General features: G+C 38.3%; 1 long non-coding RNA gene across 1 annotated transcript in view; it reads right to left on the bottom strand.

Moving 5' to 3' along the window:
* LOC138154019 (uncharacterized) overlaps window positions 1-24,102 on the bottom strand; it is a 32,059-nt gene extending 7,957 nt beyond the window's left edge. Inside the window, exons 1-2 of the long non-coding RNA XR_011166534.1 lie at window positions 23,963-24,102; window positions 11,513-11,610 (exon numbers count right to left, since the gene is read on the bottom strand). This is a non-coding gene — a long non-coding RNA (uncharacterized lncRNA). The remainder of the gene's footprint in view (window positions 1-11,512; window positions 11,611-23,962) is intronic.
* Between the last annotated feature and the right edge of the window lie 814 nt (window positions 24,103-24,916).

Below are 24,916 nucleotides of genomic sequence, written 5' to 3'. Positions count from 1 at the left end.
AGACTCTTAACACAAAAACTACCTGTGTGACCTTGGGCAAGTTACTTAACCCCAATTGCCCTCCAAAAAAAATTAAAAAAGAGAAATGATTAAACAAAATATGAATAATGAAAAAAATAGAAAAGAAAGTCATCCATCAGATGACCAGTGGCAAAATGGCTTAAAGGGGAGAATCAAAATGGGCTAGAGTAGCTGGGAAAATCTGATTTAAAAAAACAGCAGATTTGGAGAATGGATCAAGAAGAGAAATATAAAAATAATCAGACTAACTGAATGCTATGATCAAAAAAAGAATTTTGATAAAATAATGCAAGAAATAATTAAAGAAAGTTGTCCTAAAGTATTAGAACAAGGAGGGCAAGTAGAAATAGGAAAAAAATCCATTGATCATCACTTTAAAAAGATCCTATGATGAAAACTCATAGGAATGTCATAGTCAAATTCCAAAACCTCCAGTTCAAGGATAAAATATTATAAGCATCAAAATGAAAATTTAAATATGGCGGTGCCACAATTAGACTCATACAAGACCTAACAGTAGAGATATTAAAGTCAGGTCTTGGAACATAATATTATCAAAGAGCAAAAGAATCATATCATATTCTGAAAAGTTAAGTATTATCCTGAAGGAAAAAAAATGGGCATTTGATAAACTCTCTGACTTTAAAGACTTTGTTGAAAAAAATCCTGAACTCAATAGAAGATTTGACATACAACAACCAAGAGAAATATAATATACATACCAAAGACTGATTATAAGGGATGCATAAGGACAGACTGTTTACTATATATATATATATATATATATATATATATATATATATATATATATGTGTGTGTGTGTGTGTATATGTGTATATATATAATGTATGTCTAAGATTCTTATTAATAATTGGGTAGTTCATAAGAAAGATTGGGGTAAACCTGAGTATACGTTTAAAAAGTAAAACCACTCCAGAACAGCTACAAAGAGTAATTATTTTTATAAATGAGGTGCAAAAGGAAGAGATAATACAGAGGAATTAGATGGGGGAAGAGGGTTGGTGGTTTTGGTAACCTGCTTTCATTGGGAATGGGTTTAACAAGAAACAATACATATATATTTAGAAGAATATAAAAGTCTTCTAAATTCAGAAGAAATAAAATGGTAGGGGCATGGGTAAAGGAGAAAAGACAAGGGAGGGATCTTTAGAGGGGAGGAGAAAGGAATAAGTAAAAGGAGATATAGAAGGATGTTTAGATTTACAGGAATGGGAGGATGGGGAGGGATCCTTGGAGGGGGGTAGGCAAGCAATAGGAGGGCAAGGTAGTGGTAGAAGTAAAGTGAGGGGGCAGCAGGGATAGAAAATGAGATATGCACAAACATAAAAACAAAAATCAGGAGTAGAATATATTTGGGGAAGTATTTGTCTATATATGTATATAGCTATAGCTATAGCAAAACATATCTAAACTTTATTGTAGCCTTCTGGGGAGTGGTAATGGGAGGGAAAAAAGAACAAAGTAAAAAAAAGTGCACAGCAGAGAACAAAAGAAAACTTACAAGGAAGCAAAGAAAAGATGGCCAGTTCTGAATTCTCTCTTATGTTCTGCTATGCACATGACATGCTTTTTTTCCTTTCTAACTTTGTGTTTAAGTTCCAATATTTACGTTTAAGATATGTTTTTGTTTCTTTTCTGTATTCTGTATTTGTATTCTGGCATTTGAGTCTAAAATAAAATTTGTAAAAAAGAACTGAACAAAATTATTATGGGAGCATTGCAAGGTGTAATCAGCTCCGTATTGGGGAAGCAGGACTGGCAGTGTATAAAAAAGAAAAGTCTCAGGCTTTTGTTCACTATTTCTTGTCGTTCCTGCCACCTCCTCATGAAGAGAAGCTGGAGTCATTTGAAAAGCTTAGAATGAAGAACAGTCCTATGTAGCAATAAACCAGAGGACAGGGAGGGAGGAGAGAAGGAAGAGATAATGTGCCAGTAGTAGATAAAGCAGTTCAATTCTGATTTTCACTAGCTCACCAACCTGGGGCTACTATTGTGGGATGGTAATTTGCATGTAAGACGCTTGAATATGACAGCATGATTAAATGCCAGGGTTATTCCATCTTACTCCATCAGATGACCAATGGCAAAATGGCTTAAAGGAGAGAATCAAAGTGGGCTAGAGTAGTTAGGAAAGCCTTCATGTAAGAAGCTAAATTTGAATCAGATCTTGAAGAGTGGGTAGGATTTGAATAGTTGGAGAAGAGTATATGGGACATTTCAATATCAAGGATTAGGATGAATGAAGACTTAGGCCAAGAAACTTGTACCTTCAGGCTGAACTGTAGAAGCAAATTTGGTTCCTGGAGCAAGTGGCACTAAATGTGCCTTCAAATCAACTTTATAAAAGATTATATAAAAATAACATAAGAAAACGTAATCAAGAGAGGAATTTGGTATAGTTGATAGAGAGCTGGATTCAGCATCAGGACTACTGGGTTCAAGTTCCACTTCTGACACATACTAGTTATATGAGATTGGGTAAGTCACTTAACCACTCAGTGTCCCAGACAATGCTCTAAGACATGTTGTCTCATTGTCAAATTTTATTGGTGTCCATCCTCTTTGATAGAGGAAGTGTGTCACTTGTAACACACTATAATAATGATATAACAGATCCAGTTTAAAAAACAAGGACAAATTTAATTGAATGAAAGGGGGAATTAGTTAATATAGCCCAAGAAGGGTGTTACTAACAACGTAAGCTATCTTGTTTCTTCATATTAATAACTACTTCTTCTTATTGACAAGCTATTAAAGGAGTACATAAATGTTTGACATTTAAATAAATTTAAACACTGAATAATTGTGTAAAAGTCAAACTTTGAAAATTTTTACTGCTTCTAAATTTTTGTGCGTGGGGACAAAACCCTAATAGCCCTGCCCTAGTTACAGTTCTGCCTTCAGGAAACAATGAGGAGACTAGTCAGTTGGATCTGATGTATTTGTGTAGGGGAACAGTGGGAAGCAAGTCAAATAGGAATTAAAATTATTGAACACAGCTAAAAAAATTCCTTGGAGTAATTAAAGGAAGAAATGAATGTGGCTAAAATATCTCAGGAGGAAATGATGAAACTTTGAAAAATAGAAAATAGCTTAGAGAAGTTGAAAATATCAGTGGACAAAAGCAGAATTAAAACAGTGAAAAATAGAATGTTAGAGAATGAAGTTGAAATAGGAAAGAAAAAAACTCAAGATCAGAAAATAACAGCTGGAAAAAAGATTTGAAAGCAGTGCAGATGGAAAGGATGGATTTGTCAGAAAGATTGGGAGGAAGCAACTTGGCTTTTAGGGAGGCAGTGGATTATAGTGGATATGAATTAAATTGAAAGTCAGGAGCTAAGACTCTATCTAGTCTTAGTTCAGCTACTAAATGATTGAAAATTTGACCAAGTGACAATTTCATTGGATTCAAGTTTCTACATGAGTAAAATGATGGAGCTAAATCAGATGATCCCTAGGTCCCTTTCTGCTCTGGATTTTGTGTTTTGGAAATAAAAACTAAGATTAGATGTAGAGGACTGAATTTAGATGATCAGAGCCATTTGAAGTGATTGAGAAAGTTTTAGGAAGATAAATCTGGAAAAGTGTGTGGGTTGGATTGAAAGTAGAGCCTAGAGGCAGGGAGATTAGTTAGGGAACCATTGTAATAATCCAGGCATGATATAATGACATTGGAAGTCATTGATTGTGGGATTGGGAAGAAGGGGACATATGTGAGACTTACTTCAAAGAAATAGTTAACAGAGCTTGGTGATAGACAGACTATAGCTGATATAGGCTAAAGCTCAGGGAAGACAACGTCAAAGATGACTCCAAGACATCAAAGTAGATTGCTTAACATTTTGCAGTTGTCTTTATGTTGGTTAGGCCTAAGATTGTCACCTTAAACAGAGAGACACTTAGAATATCATGCTCATGAACATTTCCTCTCAATAGGGATACATGCGTTTGCACTAGAATTGTCTAAATTATTTTCATTTTGCTGGAGTTAGACTCTTTCTATCATACTAGCCATGGAGGGAAAAGAGGTGCTGAGACACCAAAGGAATAAGATAATTTCATGTAGGTGGCTTAATAAGGGCATAGCTGTGAGTTCAGGTAATCAAGTACGCTTAGGCATTTTATAATGTATAATGTTATGTAGACTACTTGTCCCCGAAAGATTATAAAATTTTATCCCAACAATAACCTCAAATAAGGACTAAGTAAAACCATGGCAGAGACAATATTTTTGAAAGAGTTCATTATAATATAGATATATTCATTTCTGAAATTCCTAAGCAGAATTTAAAAAAAAAATGAGCCTGTAAGAAGGTATTTGTGAGGTTCAGAACTTTGAGACCTTGATTATGGACTTCCTTCAAAGGAAAAATAAATGTTTTCTCTTTGAATTTTCTTCAGTATTTATTTGAATATTCTGTCTGTCTCAAGTCAAAGTTAACTGACCATGATGATTTCTTGCTTCTGTGAAAGAAGGTTGAAGTAGAAGTAGAAGGATTAAGAAAGATTACTGGAAGAAAAAAGAGAATGTTGTTGGGAAGATTCAAGAAAGAAAAGGAGTAAATGATTGGCAAAGCAAATTTTAAAAGAACAAAAACCTTTAAAAAGACATTCTCTTGTGAGGAAATCCAGGAACCAGACTGGGAAAGCACGGTGTAGAATATTTACATAAAGATCAATGGAGGGAGAAACAAATGATTTTGTCAATGGAATATGCTACTGTCACCTGAAAAAAAGGAGAAATGGATGAGATGTTTGGGCAAAGGATCACAAGCCTGGCATAGAACCATGGCTTAGTTGTGATGAGAGACTTCAACTACATATACATGTGCCAAAAGTAGCACAGCTAAAAACTTCTTAATTTGCTTTAATGATGATTTCATCTGTCCAAAGGTAGAGAAAGAAAAAGGAGGAAATTCTATTTTGAAACTGATTTTCACTAAGTGGGAGGAACTGGTTATTGGGGTGTAAATGATAAGAATTTTGGTGCTAGGGTGAAGTGAATGTATTGTCCTAGAGTTTGCAAGGAAGAAAGGGAAGGAAGTCTAGTATAGTCAGATGTGGACCTTAGATTTTGGGAAAGCAGATTGCAAAGGGTTTGGAGGAAAGATAAGTAGGATACAATGAGAAAAAATGCTTTAGGGAAACAGTCCAAAAGAGAGGGAAAACTCTCAAGTGTGAAATTATGAAGATACAAAGGGAAATAATTCCTATGGGGAGAACAAAGGAGAGTTAGCTGAAGGAACTGATGCAGATGCAGTACTGTAGACATACCTATAAGTCTAATTGAGTTTTTCTAAAGTGATAAAGTACTTCATACCATTTGTGTGTTATATATGGGGAACTATGGACTAAACAATAATGGCATTAGATGAATTTGAATTTGTTTGAACATCCAGACTTAATGGTTGGTTGTCAATAATTCAATGTCAACTTGGCAGAAGGCCTCCAAAAATGAATCTGTGCTTGACCTTATGCTGTTTAACATTTTCCTGCATTTACTTGGATAAAGGCCTAGTTGGAATACTCACCACATTTTCAGATGACACAAAAATGGGAGAACTAACACATTGAGAGACCAAGTTGGTGCCTTGAGCACTGAGCTAAATCTATTTAGATAAAATTGTTGTGATTGATTGCCCTCTCAGGGAGGGGAAAAGGGAGAAAGGGATAGAATTTGGAACCCAAAACTTAAAAAAAAACCACAAATGTCAAAAAAATTGTTTTGACATGTAATTGGGAACTTTCAGGAGCCCAGGTGGAAGAGCAAGCAGTAAATTGCCACAACTCTCCCATATTCATCTTCAAACAACCATAAAATAGCATCCCCAAACAAATTCTGGAACAATAGAACCAGCAAAAAGACGGGGTGAAACAACCTTGGAGACCAGGAAACTTGGGAGGTTGGTAGGAAAGGTCTGTCTCACTCAGGCAAAAGGCAGTGTAGTCCAGGACTGGGAGTATCCCAGCAGCAAGCCTCACCTCAGCAAACCAGTGATAGATCCTGAGCCCCAGTGGGGTGGATCAGGCAAACACCGACCTACAGGAACCCCCACATACCTCCACATAGCCAGAGGAACAGGTAGACTCTAGCTCTGAGAACTGCCATGTGATTTAGCACATTCCCAAGCAAACAGGCAACCTCTAGAGGCCAGACCCTCAGATGCTTCAGTATATCCCTGAGAAAACACAGAAACACCTCACTAGCCTCAGCACATGCCAGACACAAGCACTAGGACCATGGCTCAGCACCAGGTAAGCTGCAAGAGCCCTATGACTCCCAGAAGCACCAGCCCTCACCCCCATCGCAACCCCCTCAGTGCAGCACCAGACAAGGCAACATGAGTCCATCCCTGGCACAAGAAGCCTGAGATAGTGCCCCTTGCACCACAGGAGCAGAGCTGAAATAGAAAAGAAAAAGACCAAAAAAGGTGAGCAAAAGACAACAATGAGAAAAAAAGAGTCTGACCATAAAAAGTTATTATGGTGACAGGGAAGATTGAGACACAAACTCAGGAAAGGACAACAATATCAAAACACTTATGGGCAAAACCCCACAGAAAAATGGAAGTGGTCTCAAGCACAGAAAGAATTCATGGAAGAGTTCAAAAAAACCCTTAAAAATCATATAAGAGAGGTGGAAGAAAAATTGGGGAAAGAAATAAGAGGAATGCAAGAGAGTTATGAAAAAAAGAGTCAACAGCTTGGAAAAAGAAAACAACTCCTTAAAAATACAATTGGCCAAATAGAAAAGAAAGTACAAAAGCTAATTGAAGAGAACAACTAATTAAAAGTTAGAATTCAGCAAGTGGAAGCCAATGATTCTGAGATATCAAGAATCAATCAAACAATTTCAAAAGAATGAGAAAATGTAAAATACTTAATGGGAAAAACAACTGACCTGGAAAGTAGATCCTGGAGAGACAATGTCAGAATCATTGAACTACCTGAAAGTCATAATCAAAAGGAGGACCTGGACAGCAATTCAAGAAATGATTATCAAGGAAAACTGCACGGATATCCTGGAACTAGAGGGGAAAATAGGTGTTGAAAGAATCCATTGATCAGCTCAGGAAAGAGATCACAAAATAAAAAGTCTAAGGAGCATAATAGCCAAAATTCAAAACTATCAGGTCATTTTCATGAAAGGAAATGACAACAAACAGATAATATCCCAAAATTTATGGGATGCAGCCAAAGCAGAACTTATGGGAAAATGTGTTTCTCTAAATTCTTACATCAACAAAATTGAAAAAGAGCAGACCAATGAATTGGGCATTCAACTAAAAAAACTAGAAAAAGAACACATTAAAAATGTCCAAATGAGCACCAAATTGGAAACCCTGAAAATCAAAGATGAGATTAATAAAATTGAACATAAAAAACTATTGAGCTAATAAATAAATCTAGGAGATGGTTTTATACAAAAAAACCCCAATAAGATAGATAAACCATTGGTTAATTTGATTTAAAAAAAGAAAACCAAATAGACAGTATTAAAAATGAAAATAATAGAAATCACTACCAATGAAGAAGAAATTAAATCAATCATTTGGAAATATTTTGCCCAACTAAATGCCAATAAATCTGAAAATCTGAGTGAAATTGATGAATATTCATGAAAATATAAATTATCCAGGTTAACAGATCAGGAAATAGAATGTCTAAATAATTTCATCTTAGCAAAAGGAATTAACAAACCATTAATAAACTCCCTAAGAAAAAATCCCCAGGGCCAGATAAGTTCATAAGTGAACTCTAGCAAACACTCAAAGAACAATTAATTCCAATACTATATAAATTATTTGGAAAAATAGGTGAAGAAGGAGTCCTACAAAACTTCTTTTATGAAACAAATATGGTGCTGATACCTAAACTAGGAAGAGCTAAAACATGGAAAGAAGATTATAAACCAATTTCTCTATTGAATATTATGCAAAAATTTTGAATACTAGCAAGGAGATTGCAGCAATATATCACAAGGATTACACACTATGACCAGGTGGAATTTATACCAGGAATTCAGAATTGGTTCAATATTAGGAAAACTATCAACATAATTGACCAGATCAATAACAAAACCAACAGAAATCATATGATTATCTCAATAGATGCTGAAAAAGTTTTTGACAAAATATAGTACCCATTCCTAAAACGTTAGAGAGCATAGGAAGAAAGGGAGCTTTCCTTAAAATGATAAACAGTATCTATCTAAAAGCATTAGCAAGCATCATCTGTAATGGAGATAAGCTAAAAGCCTTCCTAATAAGATCAGGGGTGAAGCAAGGATGTCCATTATCACCACTATTATCCAATATACTAGAAATGTTAGTTATAGAAATAAAAGGAATTAGAATAGGAAATGAGTAAATAAAACTATCACTCTTTGCAGATGATATGGTGGTATAGTTAGAGAACCCTAGAGAATCAACTAAAAAACTACTTAAAATAATTAAAAACTTTAGCAAAGTTGCAGTATATAAGATAGACCCACATAAATCATCAGCATTTCTATATATGACCAATAAATCCCACCAGCAAGAGACAGAAAGAGAAATTCCATTTAAAATAACTGTCGACAATCTAAAATACTTGGGAGTCTACCTGTCAAGACAAACCCAAGAACCAGATGAACACAATTACCAAATACTTTTCACACAAATCAAATCAGATCTAAACAATTGGGAAAATATCAATTGCTCATGGGTAGGCCAAGTCAATATAATAAAAATGACAATTCTGCCTAAATGAATTTACTTATTCAGTGCCATACCAATCAAACTATCAAAAATTATTTTATAGTCAGAAAAAATAAAATCTAGATTCATCTGGAAGAACAAAAGGTCAAGAATATCAACAGAATTAGCAAAAAAAAAACCCAAAATGCAGAGGAAGGCAGCCTAGAAATACCAAATCTGAAACTTTATCGCAAAGTGGAAATTATTGAAACAATCTGGTACTGGTTAAGAAATAGAGTGGTGGATCAGTGGAATAGGTTAGGTACACAAGACACAGTAGTCAATGATGAAAGTAGCCTAGTGTTTGATAAACTCAAAGACCCCAGTCTTTGGGATAAGAACTTGCTATTTGAGAAAAACTGCTGGGAAAAGTAAAAAACAATAGTACAGAAACTAGGTATAGACCAACATCTCACACCATATTCCAAGATAAGGTCAAAATGGGTGCATGGTTTATATGTAAAGAGTGACACCAAAAGCAAATCAGAAGAACAGTGCCTGTCAGATCTATGGGGAAGAGAAGAATTCATGACCAAACGAGAGATAGAGAGCATTATGAAATGTGAAATAGATAATTTTGATTATATGAAAAGTAAAAAGCTTTTGTGCAAACAAAACCAATGCAACCAAGATTAAAAGGAAAGCGGAAAGCTGGGAAACAATCTTTACATCAAGTATCTCTGATAAAGACCTCATTTCTCAATTATGTAGAGAACTGAGTTAAATTTATAAGAATATAAGCCAGTTCCCAAATGATAAGTGGTCAAAGGATATGAACAGGCAGTTTTCAGGTGAAGAGATCAAAGCTGTCTACAGGGATATGTATAAATGCTCTAAATCATACTGATTGGAGAAATGCAAATTAAAACAACACTGAGGTATCACCTCACACCTATCAGATTGGTTTATATGACAAAAAAGGGAAATGATAAATTCTGGAGAGGTTGTGGGAAAATTGGGACACTAACACTGTTGGTAGAGTTGTGAACTGATCCAACCATTCTGGAGAGCAGTTTGGAACTATCTACAAAAGACAACCAAACTGCACATACCCTTTGATTCAGCAATACCACTGCTAGTCTGTATTCCCAAGAGATCATAAAAAAGGGAAAAGGACTTAAATGTGCAAAAATATTTATAGCAGCCCTTTTTGTGGTGGCAAAATATTGGAAACTGAGGGGATGCCCATCAGTTGGAGAATGACTGAACACATTGTGGTATATGAATGTAATGGAATGCTATTGTGCAACAAGAAACAATGAATAGGTAGATTTTAGAAAAACTTGGAAAGACTTGTAGGAATTGATGCAAAGTGAAATGAACAGAACAAAGAAAACATTGTACGCAGTATCAGCAACATTGTGTGATAATCAATTAAGAATGACTCAGCTTTTCTCAGAAACACAATGATCCAAGACAAGTACAGAGGACTCAAAAAGGAAAATGTTATCCACACACAGGTAAAGAAGGGATGTACTCTGAAGGCAGATTGAAGCATATTTCTTTTTTCCATTTTATTCTTTTTCGTGTTTTTTTTTTCCTTTTGGTGTTTCTCCTTTCACAACTATGATTAAAATGGAAATATGTTTCATATGATAGCACATGTATAACCTATATCAAATTGTCTACCATTTTTGGAAGAGGAGAGGGAGAAAAATTTGGAACTTAAAATCCTGTAAAAATAAATGCTAAAAATTGTCTTGACATGTAATTGGGGGGAAAATAAAATACTATTAAAAATAACATGTAATTGGGGAAAAATAAAACATGTAAAAACAAAAATAAGACTCAATAAGGATAAATTTAAAGTCTTAAATTTGGATTAAAACAAATCATCTTTGAAAGTATAGGATAGGATAGGCATGGCTAGATAGCAGTTTCTCTGAAAAAACTTGGAGTTTTAGTTTACTAAGTTCAATATGAGCCAGCTGCTTGATTACAGTAATAGCTAAGAAAGTTAATATGCTCTTGAATTGCACTAAGAGGCAGCTCCTCGGGAAATAGGGAAGCAGGCCATGCACTGCCCTAGTTGGACACTGCTGAGCTATTACTCTCATTTCTGGATGCCGTGGTTTAAGGAGGACATTGTCAGCTTAAGAACATCTGGAGGAGGACAGCCAGGAGGATGGTGAAGGGCCTTGAGTCCAAGTCATACGAGCATCAAATGAAGAGACTGGGGATATTTGGAATAGAGAAGTGAAAACTGCATTGAAAGATTTGAAGGGCTATCACATTCGAGGCGTTAGAATTATTCTATTTAACCCCAGAGGAGAGTACCAAAAAAAATGATGAATGGAAGTTACAAAGAAGAAAATTTCAACTTGACGTCAGCGGGGATAAGACAAAATAACAAACAATTTCCTTAATAGTTGGAGCTGCCCCAATGTGGAAGGAACTAGTTATGGAAGTACTGGTTCCTTCTCCTTCGAGTCTTCAAGCAGAGGCTGAGTGCCCAATAGTTGGGGGTGATATCCTGAGAAGCCCTTTTAAGGATGACTTGGACTGGCTGGCTGCTGCATGTCTTTCCCCCTCCCAGACTTGCGATTCTGTGCTTCTGAATGTGGATAGGTTTTCCTTCAAAGTTGTTCTCCAAATTTGGACTGGATTTTTCTGGTCTCTGCCATGTCCATAAATGTAAACAGGCAGGTTTACTCTCCACCCCTCCCTTCTGCCAACCAAGAGTCCTAACAGACAGAAACTTAGTGTGAGGTCCAGCTTGGTCAGCGACTTACCCTGGACTTGAGGCAGGTCATTATATCTTCCCCCTTCGGTTTTCCTCAGCTGTCTAACGAAGGTCCCAAGAGCAGCTTACTTCGCAAAATTGTTGTTGCTAAGAATGAAATAAAAGGTTATTATAAAAGTCTGTAGCCCTAGAGTCTTTGAAAAATGCTGAGGCCTGACAAAACAGCTATGCCAAGGTCATTCTGGTCTGTGCCTGATCATCTGTTCAGCAGGGTAGCTGGCTACGGGAAAAAAAAATAGAGGAATATTTCTTTTTTTCAAAATTGGTAACCTAAGGTAGGTGACTTTTTTTTAACAACATGTTCCAAACTGTAATTTTTCTTTTTCTATTCCCAACATATCTAGAGAAAACATAATGCAGAACTTTTCTTCCAGGAAACTTATGTTCTGCCTTAATTTCTTCTTTAATGTACTGCTTTATGTGAAACTTCTTAAGGGAGGGACCAGGGGAGGGTGAAAAGTCAGCAATCAGACAATCAACAAATATTTACTGAGCACCTGCTATGTTCAGGGCACTGTGCTGAGCCAAGTGGGGGATTTGAAAACCAAATACTGTTGATATAGCCAGACTCTCAGCCTCCCAAATCCTAGGCATATCTGAATGGAGCCCAAGACTGCATTCACTTTTCTGGGTGCAATACATATTGCTGACTCACATATCACTCATAATCCAGTAAATCTTATGAATCCTTTCCACACCAATTCTTTTCTGTTCATAGTTTTCCTTTGCTTTATTGGAGAGCTGATATTTTGGACCCAAATATCAGAAATCACCTTTATTCCTATTCCATTTCAACCTCTTTAATCCAATTCAACATTCTGACTCGTCAAGACCTTTTTTAATCAACCAACCAATAAGTATTCATTATGTACCTAACAGGTGACTGGTGCAATGTGGGGGATACAAAGCCAAAAATGAAACATCTTCTGCACCTCAGAAACATGCATTCTGTGGGGGGAGACAACATGTATACAAATAGATACAAACTAAATAAGGGGTGATTTTTTTTTGGAAGAGGTGATAGTGGATAGAAAAAGCTAAAAAGGCCTCAAGGAGGAAGTGCTGTTGAATCAAGCTTTGAAGGAAATTTAGGGATTCTAAGAGACAGGTTTAAGGAGGAAGGTCCTTCCAGTCATGGGGGCCAGTTCCCACAAGAGTATGGGTATGAGAGATGAGGTGTCGTGGGTGGGAGTAGCAAGAGGATCAGTGTGGCTGGACTGTAGATTGTTGGCAGGGGAGTAATATGTAATCAGGTTGGAATAATAGACTGGGGACGAATAATGAAGGATTTTAAATACCAAGAAGAGAAGTTTGTATTTGATCTTTGAGGTGATAGAGACCCAATTGAGTATAAAAATAGCATTGTCAGAGATGTGCTTCTGGAATTGATATCGTATTGGCAGCTGTTTGGAGGACGGAATGGGAAGGATACCAATTAGAAGGTATTAGCGCAGACAAGAGGTATTAAGAATTTGACCTATGTTAAGTGAAGAGAAGGGGATAGATGTGAGAAATGCAACAGAAGTAAAACTGACAAGATTTGGCAATTGAAACTGTCCCTTTTATCATTTCTGATGGGATAATAGTATTCTATTACATTTATATACAATATTTTTTTTCAGCAATTACCAAAATGATGGGTACTCCTAGAATAGTTACAGAGAAACCTAGAGAGTTTTTGAGCTGATGCAGAATAAAGTGAACAGAACCAAGGGAATAACAATAACATTGTAAAGACGAAAGGGCACGAATGATTTAAGAACTATGATCAATGCAATTACCACCCTTAATCCCAAAGGACTGATGTCAAAGCATGTTACCTACCTTCTGACAGAGAGTAATAGACTTAAGAGAAGTCTATATATATATAGTCAAAGTAGAAATTTACTTTGCTTGACTAAGCATATTTAAGACTTATTTTTTTCCAATGGGGAGAGGTAGGAGGGAGAAAAAATAAATGAAATGAATTAATTGAAAAGAATAAAAGTATGAAAAAAGACTTAACAACTGATTAGATATGTTGGGTGCAGGAGAGAATGAGTAGTCAAGGATGACTACAAGGTTGTGAACCTGGGCTGGGCAAGGGAAAACACTGTGGTGCTCTGGTAAGAAATAAAGATGCTGGGAAGAAGGGTGGGTTTATGGAATTATTAATTCTGTTTTGGACTTGAATCTTTGTATCTTGACTGTCATTCAGCTTATTAGCTATCTTTTTCAGCTTTATGTTATCTCCAAATTCTATAAACATGTTATCTATATCTTTATCATAGTCACTGATAAAGACATTAAGCAGAGTAAGTCTGAAGAGAACTTCCCAAGGCACTCTAGTTTGACATATATTCATTAGTCTCTACTAATGTTGGGTCTAGGTATTGAACTGGTTTTGAAGCCACCTGATTAAACTGTTACTTGGGCCACATCTCTCTGTATTGTTTTTTTTTAAGCAATTGGGATTAAGCAACTTGCTCAAGGTTACACAGCCAGTTATTTCTGGGTGTGGTGCTAAGTATCTGAGCCCGGATTTGATCCCCAGGTCATCACAACACTGGAGCCGGTACTCTTATTCTCTGAGCCACCTGGCCGCTCCTGTATTGTTCTTAAGATAATATACTATCAGATTTAGCAAGATGTCAATATCAAGCTCGCCACTACATAATTTGAAGAATCTACTTTTTTCTTTTACTTTAACAATATAACCATATTTGTTCATTTTCAATCTTGTAGCACTTTTCCAATTTACTCCCCCCCACCAATCACAGACAATGGCTTAGCAATTCCACCAGCCAGTTCTTTCTTTTTTTTGCCTTTTGGAGGGCAATTGGGGTTAAGTAACTTGGCCAAGGTTACCTGACTAGTGTTTTAGTGTGGGTGTTAAGTGTCTAAGGCTGGAACCGAACTCGGGTCCTCCTGACTCTGGGGAGGGTGCTCAGCCAGTTCTTTCAGTATCCCAGAATATAGCAATGTAGTTCACCCATGAGTAATGAAAGTGTGGTACATGTGCAGAGTGCTTCTGATGTGTCTCCTGATATGAAAAATGTGTAGATCCTGTTTCTTGTTTCCAGAGGATTCAGGATGACATGGAATAGAAGCCTTGGAAAGACTGTGAAGCATGTATGGACTTCCTATAACTACTTGGCTCCTCTCAGTTAACAACATGGTGAAGAGGAGGCTCTTTGGATCAGGAAACATCCAAAAAGGCCCATTGGTTTTAGCCACTTCCTTTTGGCCTCAGAGCTCTTGAGGGAACTCGTTGACACTTTCATGGGTCTCCATACATTTTTTGGGAGTTTGTAAGGTCCAGAGGGTGCCTCACTATTCTGGTATTCCAGAGTTCAGATTTTCAGCCTTTGGAGAACTGATATACAGAGGAGCAAGGGATGAACTTTGTGAGCGGCCTTTAGAACTCCAGAAGGGGGCAGCGAGGTGGCAGAGTGAAAAGAGTACTGGTCCTGAAGTCAGGAGGACCTCAGTTCGAATCTGACCTTAGACATTTGACATTTAACTAACTGTCTGAACTTGGGCAAGTCACTTAATCCCAATTGCCCCCTCAAGAAAAATAAAAAAACTCCAGCCCAGCAGTAGTTGAAACAGAGACTCATCTGGAAGAATGCTGCTTATGTTCTTGACCTTGGTGGGACCAATGCTATAGAAGAATTTAGTTAAGTTGAGCCTACTTTCTTCAGTGACCAAAGTGGTATAGGGAAGGTATACCCCAGAGAATTGGGGGAAATATTTGTACATTATTCTTGCTGCATATTGGAAATGAATATCCTTTTGTAAAAGCTAATTAACCTTAGCTTCTTTGGTCTGCATCCAGATATTTTATACCATCCTTTGTATCTCTGGCTCATGGATCTTCTTTTTCCACATGAGTCAGTGTGTGTTGAGAGGCAGCATGACCTTGTAGATCTAATGCAAAAAAAATTATGATTCAACAGAATCAATCCCTCTTCCCCATGACAACCCTTCAGAAATCTGAAGGCAGTTATGTGTGAAGATTCCTGTGTCTCCAATGTTATCTTCCTCCCCGGGCTAAACATCCTCTGATCCTTAAACCAATGCTCTTAATGCATCTTCTCTAGTTTTCTCACCATTCTACATGTTTTCCTCTGGACAGGCTCCACATTTTCAATCAATTTCCTAATCAACTGTACTCCTTCAGATGTGATCTTACCAGGGTAGAGAAAAGCTAGGCCATGCTCTGTAACTGGAACTTCCTGTTCACTGTTTTGAGTCTGTCTTTCTGAAATCAGTGATTGTTTTTGGTAAACAGAATGGCAGCTTGGTGGTGCAGTAGATAGAGCGTTGGGTTTGGATTCAGGAAGGCTTGAGTTCAAATCCAGCATCAGACACTTAATTACACTTAATAGTGTAACCCTGAGCAAGTTACTTAGTCTCTGTTTGCCTCAGTTTCCTCAACTGTAAAATGGAGATAATAACAGCACCTACTTCCCAGGATTGTTGTGAGGATCAAGTGAAATAATGTTTGTAAAGCCCTTAGCCCAGTAGCAGGGACATAGTAGACAAATAAATTCTAGCTATTATTGTCATTGTTTTTCATGTCAGAGAGTTTGTCAGCTGCTTTGTGCCAGGTTTGTGATCTATTTCTCAAACTCATATTGTCCTTTAGATCTCTGGCTCATGGACTTTTTTTTTGCCACTTGAGTCTGTGTGTCAAAAGGTGGCATGATCTTGTAGATACAGGCAAAAAGCCTTAGGTTCACATCCCGCCTCTGACGATTGCTCTGCAACAAGGGACAAGTCACTTAATCTCCCCCAGTGTTAGTTTCTTTATCTCTAAAGTAGAGATACAGGGAGGCTAGGTGGCACAGTGAATAGATCACTGGCCCTGGAGTCAGGAGGACCTGAGTTCAAATCCGGCCTCAAACATTTAACACTGACTAGCCGTGTGACCTTGGGCAAGTCACTTAACCCCAATTGCCCTCCCCCCCCCAAAAAAGCAAAACAAACAAACAAAAAAATAAAATAGGGATACAAATACATGTAGAACCTCCATTCCAGTGCTGCTGTGAGGCTCAAATGAAATCATGTGTGTAAATCACCAAGTCAGTGTCAGCTACAATTCTCTACATGGATACTCCATTGCACCTTTTATCCATTCTGTTCCTTTTGGATGAGATGAAGTTTTCCAGAATCATATCACAACAAGTCATGGCCCAACATGCCTCTGTGATAGTCCTGAGGTTGAATTTATCTTTCATATCAAGATGTCCCAGTTCATCTTGTTTATTATCTGCAATCTTTACATTTATGTATGGAGATCTGAAATTGTAATTTCTTTATTTGTTGTTCCTCTTCTTGGATATTTTTTCCTGTGAATTTCTAGATTTCTTCCCTGACATAAATCCTGTGTTGTGTTTAGTGCTGCTGTTTGTTGAATCTAAGCCGGTGGAGAAAGTGGATGCTTTTCTTCTCCCTCCTTTATTTTTAATATAAAGCCCTCTTGAACAGTTTTAAAAATATAGCTTTATTGGCCCTTGTTAGATACACTCAATCATTTCATTCTTCCTCTGTCTTAAATTATCTCCCAAGACTTTAAATCCCATTTTAAACACTATCCTCACCAGCTATTGGTTTGCCAAATCCAGCTTTCTCTTCTGAAACTCCTACCTCTGATTGTTAGCAGTGATGAAAACACCACCCTAAGGCCTCAAGGTTTTTGCTTAGTACTTACTCAGTGAAGTGGCACAGTAGATGGTCTTTGATGTGGAGTCAGGAAGACTCCTGCCTCAGGGTCTGGCTGACTGTGTGACCCTGACAAGTCACTTAACCTCTGCCTTAGTATTCTCAATTGTGAAATGGGGGTGATAGTAGCACCTTCTCCACACGTTTGTTGTGAAAATCCATTGAGAAAATATGTGAAAATGCTTTGTTAAACTTAAGATGCTATAAAAATGCTAGCTACTACACACAATCTGTAACAAAGCTCTCCAGGTTCCTTCTGAGGCCATCCCTGCTCTTGACGAATCACCAGAAATGGATAATGGTTGTCAGGTTTGTTTGTTTTTCAATAGGTTTTGGATGAGTTTGCATACCATTCCAGCATACCTTCCAACTGTTTGTGTTGGCATAACATATGACCGCTTCGTATTTCTCAGCGGAAAGCTGCCAAACAAGAAGACTCATCTCTTTTTTTTCTTTGACCTTCTCTCTGATAGTGCCTGTTGATCCTAAGAAGGTAGGTCATTGAATGTTTCTTAGAGCATGACAGGCTGGTTCCTACTGCAAGAGTTCAGACCCACCCTCTGTAGGGAGAGCCTGAAGGCCCTTCCATAGCTCCAGAGATTGTCTAGGCCTTCCCTTTATTTTGTCTGTCACTTCATTCTACCCTTCAATCATCCGACAGAATTTAGGATTCATACATTTTTTTCCTCTTTTTGTTTTTCCTTTGAAGAATTTTCCTCTTTCAAATAAAACTTTATTCTTTAACAACCACAAAACAATAAAAAGAGAATATTGCAAAATTACAAAAAACAAACATGGTCCCAAAGAAGAGATATGAGGAGACACATCTCTCTGCCCTTTTTGTAGGAGTCAGAGGTCTACAGGTATGGAACATTGCACATATTTTCAGATGTTTTCAATGCATTATTTTTGCTGATTGCTCCCCCCTTCTTTTTCTTTCTTAAAAAAAATATCCTTTGCTATATAGGCTGATTCTCTGGGAGGGGAGAAGGGAATAGATACAGAAATTTAGGTGGTATAAAACAAAAGATATAAAATTATCTCATTCTTTGAGAAAAGGTAGATATTCTTCCAGGTATCTAATTTTTTTCTTTTATGGAGAAACACCTACATTTTGTGCATATGCAGTTATTACTTGGCACTGGCTGGAATTTAACCACTCTGTACTCACTGTAGGTCACTGGAAATTAGCTTTGTTTTCCTTGCTGGAAATGAAACCCTTAACTCTTTTATATCTAACTCTCTTGGCTAGCTGCTGTGGCAGACTATTTGTCATGACTGTGCAATAGAGGCTAGAGGAGGGGATTGAGGGGAATGGGTCCTGTTGCTGGAATCTTTCTCTTCTTCTTCCTCCACCTTTACTTGGTGTTCGATATGCCTCTTTGCTGCCGCAGCATCTTGACATACTCAAATCTAGCTTATAACTGTCCTGAGTCCTCCATTACCTTTGATTCAGCCTCCTGTGTGGTGTTAAGCCCTGGTGATCAGAGGTCTGGACTGTGAACATCACAAGGTCTGAGTTTTAGTCCCAGCTCCACCACTAACCAGCCAGGAGACCTGACATTGCTTTTTATTTGGCATTTATTTCATCACTCTATTTACCCTTTCTCCTTGAGAACAGGGGTGGTTTTATCCTTGGTTCTTATGTCTCCAGTGCCTAGCACGGTGCCTGGCACAGAGCAAACACTTTTACATACTTTTAAATCTATAGATTGGTTGTTCTTTGTCTTCACTACTATTTTCTGAAAGGTTTTATCCTACTTTTCCTTCCCAAGAGGTCAGTCCTAGTTACGCCCTGGTTCTTCTTTATACCACATTTCTATTTCATATCTTTGCCTCTTTTAAACAAACACAAAGGAATGGGACACTAAACATGTTGTACCTTGAGGAGCAGAAATGTAGTTTAGGGGTCAGGGAAATGTCCTCCAGTGTATCAGCAAGCACCCTAGCATACCCAGGATGGCTATTAGCACAGGTTCTTTGATCTGCTTTTCTAAAGGAAAGCAACTGGAAAGGGGTGAACAATCTTACTTTAATCAAACACATATCATTTACCTAGTCCAGGGGGAAAAGTTAGCACCCTGAACTTCAGAGAATGCAAACAGAAATTACAAGCAGACAAAAAATACAGACAGAGAAAATAACACTTCAACAGACCAACAGATGGGGCTTCTAGCTGTCTGACCATCACATACATACATAGTTAGTTACCAGAGAGAGAAGTTACCAGCAACATGTGTGTGTGTGTGTGTGTGTGTGCCTTCCTGAAAAACAAGCCTCCCCTAAGCAAGCTTCTCTTGTTGGGCTTCAAGTGATACCCCTTAAAGGGCAGGGAAGATCTTCAAATTCCCTTATCAATACATCCAGTTAGAGAGGCAAAGATTCAAGTCCTCCCCCCCTGACCCATACTGGTTGTGTAAGTGACCCTGAACAAGGGTAACTTCATTATGTCCCAAGCAACCCTCAAAGATGAGAAATTGCAAAGCTGGTTTGGTCCTCTGTCAGTATAGGGTCAGTATATTTCACCTGAAGTTCACTATTCAAATGAAATCACAGTTCTGGAACAAAAAAATTAAAATTAAGTTCATTAGCACCTGGATTTATGGAATCATGTGAATGATACTATAATCACTAATCACATGAGAACTAGGAGGGAAGCTTTCTAGTTGTAATGGAAATTCAAATTTAAAGATCTTCCCTGCCCTTAGGCCCTTTGATAGGCTTAAGAGACTCTGAGAATCTTCCTTAATTTGAAAATATCCTCTGCCTCCTAATAGGCTGAATGTGGTCACGTGGAGCCTGTGGCAGGAGGCTTGGTTTTTAGGAATGCCCTCACCTTGATGCTGTGTGATTGGGAAGGGGGTCAAGAGTGTGGTTACATTCTCTGACCCAGGAGAAGGCTATATAATCCCTGTTGTGAGGCTTTGCTTTGGGGCTCACTTTGAGAAATGTTCTGTGATTTGATCAGATGAGACTTTGGGAAGCCGTTATTGAGAGCCCCCCGGCTTTGAAAAACCCAGATGTTGATTTGGTATGGATGTAATAGTTGGACAGTTTGGAAACCTGTCTACTTGATCTGTTTCTCTGTCTTGATAATTTTGTCTGTATACTCTGAAGTTTGGGGTGCTGACCTTTTTCCCCCTGAACTAGGTAAACGATACATATTTGACTGATTAAAGTAAGCTTGTTAACCCATTTTGAGTTGCTTTCCTTTAACAAAGCAGATCTAGGAACCTGTGTTGGCAGACACCCTGGGGACGCTGGGGTGCTTGCTGCTACACTAGTTCAAGTCTTCCATTTTAAAGTCAAAGAGACTGAGGCTCACAGAACACCATCAGGACCTAGTACAGGGCCTGACTCTTAGGAGATGCTTAATAGGTATATATTGAACTGAACTCTGTCTTCTTGGTCCATATATAGGACTGGGATTTCTTGCAGCCTTGGAATTGAGGAAGTTATCCTCCATATAGATTGTACCCTCTATGGGATGCTCCCAAACTTACACTCATAGTTGGATTACTTAGGGAATACTAGCTTCAAGGTTCTCTGTGAATCCAGACTCCCAAAGTTATAGCTCACAAGCTGCTAGACCTGCATTTACCTTTAGTAGTCAACACAAGGCAATTAGCAAAAAATGGCATAGTAAGCATCACACAAAACATTTCCATAAATCAAATACACGACAAGAGCAGGATAGTGGATGTGCACATGAAGTTCACAGATGGACAAGGACAGAACAAGAGAACACTTGTAGCCAAGGCAATGTAAATTCCCAGTACTTCAAGCTTCCACAGTATGATAAACTTATATTGCATGGTGTCTCCTTTGGGAGAGTCACTATCCTGGCCCCTCTAGGTCCACCTCTGCTCCACAGATCAAAACAGCCACACAGCCAGATTCTCTGGGCCGGGTCTCTGTTGGGAATGGTGCCCCCTAATAGTCCAGTTACTATTTGGCTAGTGTAAGGTCTTGAATTCCCCTGGCTGGGGAATCCTATACCTCCCTCATTCTGAGGGGTGAGCTCAGTACCAAAGAAAGAAGTCAAGGAGCTCCAGATTGATTATAGGAGTTTAATCAATCATTATGATTACTTAAAAACAGGGGTAATCTAGGGCAGCATCCAGATGATTCAGTATATCCCCACAAAGACTCCTAAAAATCCCTCCCCAAAATCTCTGGGGTAATTATAGAAATCAGACAAAGGGAAGAGGAGCCATAGGGTGCTTCACTGTGGATTGGTGGATATTTTGGGTTTTTCTTCTTAGTTAGTGTTTTGGCTAACATTTTAGTTTATACTTAGTACTGAACCTGGTTCCCAGATATCCAGGCATTTATCAAGCACCGTTGGGTAAATGCCGAGGCACTCAAGGTTGGGTACTTGTCCTATACCAATCACAGTATCTAAGTTATGACTCAGTATCTGAGTTATGGTTTTTTAATAGGTCACTAAATCTGGGCTTCCACCTAGAGTTTAAGCTAATGGCTTTCACTTCTTACTGTGTGTTATGGCTTTTCCCCAATATGGATCCCATAGCAAGATATTATTACCAGTTGGGAAAAGGAAGGAGAGAACCTTCCCCCCAGCCCAGCACACTATGGAAGAAGGGTAAGGGAAAAAGGCAAAGAGTACTCAGGAGTTGGGTTCTTCTTTCCTAGCTAACTTGCTTCTCAGCCGCCAGTGATAACTGACTCTTCAGAGTTCCTTCTTGCTCCTTAAGCCCAGCAGGGCTATTTCTGATACTTCTGCCACCTGGGGGCTAGCTGCCCTGTAATTCCATCAAATCTACTAAGAAACACTTCTTAATGGAGTAAAGTGGCAAAACCATTTATTTATACTTCCTTTACATTGGCTGAAGTCTAAAAGGGTTGTCCACCTTTACAAGGAACAAACTGGCCTTCAGACTTTAGTCTGAAATCATCTACACTCATGTTGTTTTTATTTACTGCCTCTTATATCCTGTAAGTTTTTTGGAGGGTATTGGAAGAACTCAATTAATATTGACTTTCCTGATCAACCCACTCTCTAGAGAGACATCAGTATCATCATCATCAAAGGAGAAGAGAAATCCTGGAACTGCTTTTTGTGCTGATGGACCTTGGAACTTTTGTGCACATCTGCTACCACACTCATACAGACATACAGATTTAACTGTGACTTCATGTGTATCTGTGTGTGTGTGTGTGTGTGTAAACACATGTCTTTATTTAACAGGGTTTCTGGTAGCAAATAGTCAAGGTCACAAGATGACTTTCATTATGCTGTCACTTATTCCCAATGTTCCAAAATACTCTCCCTTTGGCCTGAAACTTTCCATAGTTGGTCATTTTAGACAGTCTGAACTCAATTAGTCCAATTATCTTTGCCTTATGAAAACCAGGTAAGTGGATTTTTCCTACTTCAAGGCTAAATTTGTGGCATCATTTAAAGAGGGAAAATAATAATAAAAAGCATAAACTAACAAAATATCTTTGTGGATTAACAATCTGAACAATATGGAAAGATGTTTAAAGTAATATGAACAAAGAATTCATAATCTGTGAAGCTTTTAAAATTAAATACCCAGGATACATAGACATATCTCCAAGGTAGAGAAAATATTATTCTAGCAGTCATAATTCACCTTAAAAATTTTTTTGCCCATCCTCCAGTCCTCCCCCCCTCAATGGGAAGAAATAAAATGCAGATTCATGGGGCATAAAACACTAAGGCTGTCACTGGAAACATATTCTTCCCTCCATCCTCCCAAACTCCACCACTAGGAAATATAAAACTTGTAGTTGAAATAGCAGCTGGCTTTATTCTGCGTGTTAATTGTGTGGCATGTTCATTTATTCATTCCCTTGAATTATTAGGTGGATAGTAGGTATGGGCTTGAATGCCTATTTCCTTGGGCTCTAGAGTATTCAACCAAGTTTCCTTGCAGGCTCCTGTGTTTATGGGCAGTTTCTGTATCCCATTGTTCCTTCTGTGCCCCCCTACCTACCTTTTTAACTTTCCCTTCTCTCTCCTGTCCTTTGAATTCCTTATTCTTTCCTTTCTGCTTCGCCTCACCACTGCCTTTGCTGCATCATGGGGTCATGGAAAGGGCAAGAGATTGGGTCTCAAAAGATCTGAGTTTGAAACCTGCCACTGATGGTTAGTACCTGAGTAACCTTAATCAAGTCATTTGCCATCTCTAGGACTTAAGTTTTCGCATCTGAAAAATGAGGTGATTGTTCTGAGAGATCTTTAAAGACTCCTCCAAGCCTAGATTCTTTGATCCCAAAACCCTTCTCTTTCCTCCTCCACAAATCTAATATGACATGTGGGCAGGGAACATAGTTATTGAGTGTGTGTTTGTGGGGGGGGTGCTGTGGAAGCTGAGGTGAGGGTGGGGCTGCCTCTGTGGTCAAGGTGTCTAGGGGACAAGGCTGATTCTCTCTCTCCCCCCTCTCCTTCTTAGGGAGGGTTATAAAACAAACAGCTGTGCTTGAACTTTTCAAGAGGAAAACAACTTACTAAATATTACCAGGGGACTAGCACTAAATGCAGGTTTCTAAGTGGCTTTTGGAGTCATTTAGGAAGTTCTCAGAACAGGTGAGCAAGGGTTGTGGTGAATGATTGATTGAACACCTGTGCATGTTAATGTAGTGATAGGCCTTGTACTCACATGCAATGAAACGGACAGGGGGATTTGGAGCACACACACACACACACACACACACACACATTTTTGTTCATATGGATACTTACAGTTCCCAAGGTGGAGTTAAAATCTCAGTTTTACAAATGGGAAAACAGAGACTTAAAGAGGACAACCTGTTTGCACACATTGAGAAACCCTAGAGTCTGCATTTGGACCCAAGTCTTGTGACTTGTAGTCTAGTATGATTTCTATTGCAGTTGCCTTTCCAAAAGGACACAACTCTATGTACAGACAGAGTATCCAGCTGCCCATCCAGAGTAATTTGGTTGCTGCTGACTCTCTAAAAATATCTACCCCACTGGCCTTTGATGGCCTCAACTTCCTGACCTAACCCATTTGAAATTCTATCATTAGAATCTCTTCTTGGATTAGACAAGAGGGGCATTGTCCCAGAGGGTCACAGTTAAAATGCATTGGATAGATGAAAAGAAGACCCTGCCTAGGAGGTCTTCTGCAAGACTTTCATCTGCATGGATGAATTAATAAGATTAATTAATTTTCACTTTGGGAGGCATAAAGAATTTAAATATGTAATTGTCCTTGTTAGGAAGAGAGAATACTTTTTTAAGGAATAGAGAACATGACAGCAACAGATCCTGGGCCTGGAACGATGGGGCACACTAGGGTAGAGTCATTGGACAGGCTCTGGACAGAACAGGAATATGCATTTATTAATGACCCATTATGTGCCAAGTACTGTGCTGGATGCTTTACAAATATTCTCTCTTTAGATTCTCACAGTCCTTGCATGTTCCTCCCTCCAGTCTACAACGTCACAAACCACTGCAGAAACCTTCTTCTTTTCTGGAGCATCAAGGGCTTAGGAACTTTTTTCCCCAAGAATTATGGCACCACCTTGCTTGAGATCCTAGGAGTCTTAAGTCAATCATATAGCACCCCATCTGGGCCACTCCCCCAACATGGACAGACTTGGGTTACTAGAAGCAGCAGCTACTGTTTCTCCTTCTCTCTGTGTTTGTCTTTGTCTCTCTCTTTCCCCT

This window comes from Petaurus breviceps, unplaced genomic scaffold, assembly GCF_028583685.1.
Source record: "Petaurus breviceps papuanus isolate PSGF00001 unplaced genomic scaffold, PetGlider_PUasm1.0 151, whole genome shotgun sequence".
Classification (NCBI taxonomy): Eukaryota; Metazoa; Chordata; class Mammalia; order Diprotodontia; family Petauridae; genus Petaurus; species Petaurus breviceps.
Note: the sequence above shows the minus strand (reverse complement) of the source record. Positions and strands in the feature narration are given on the sequence as shown.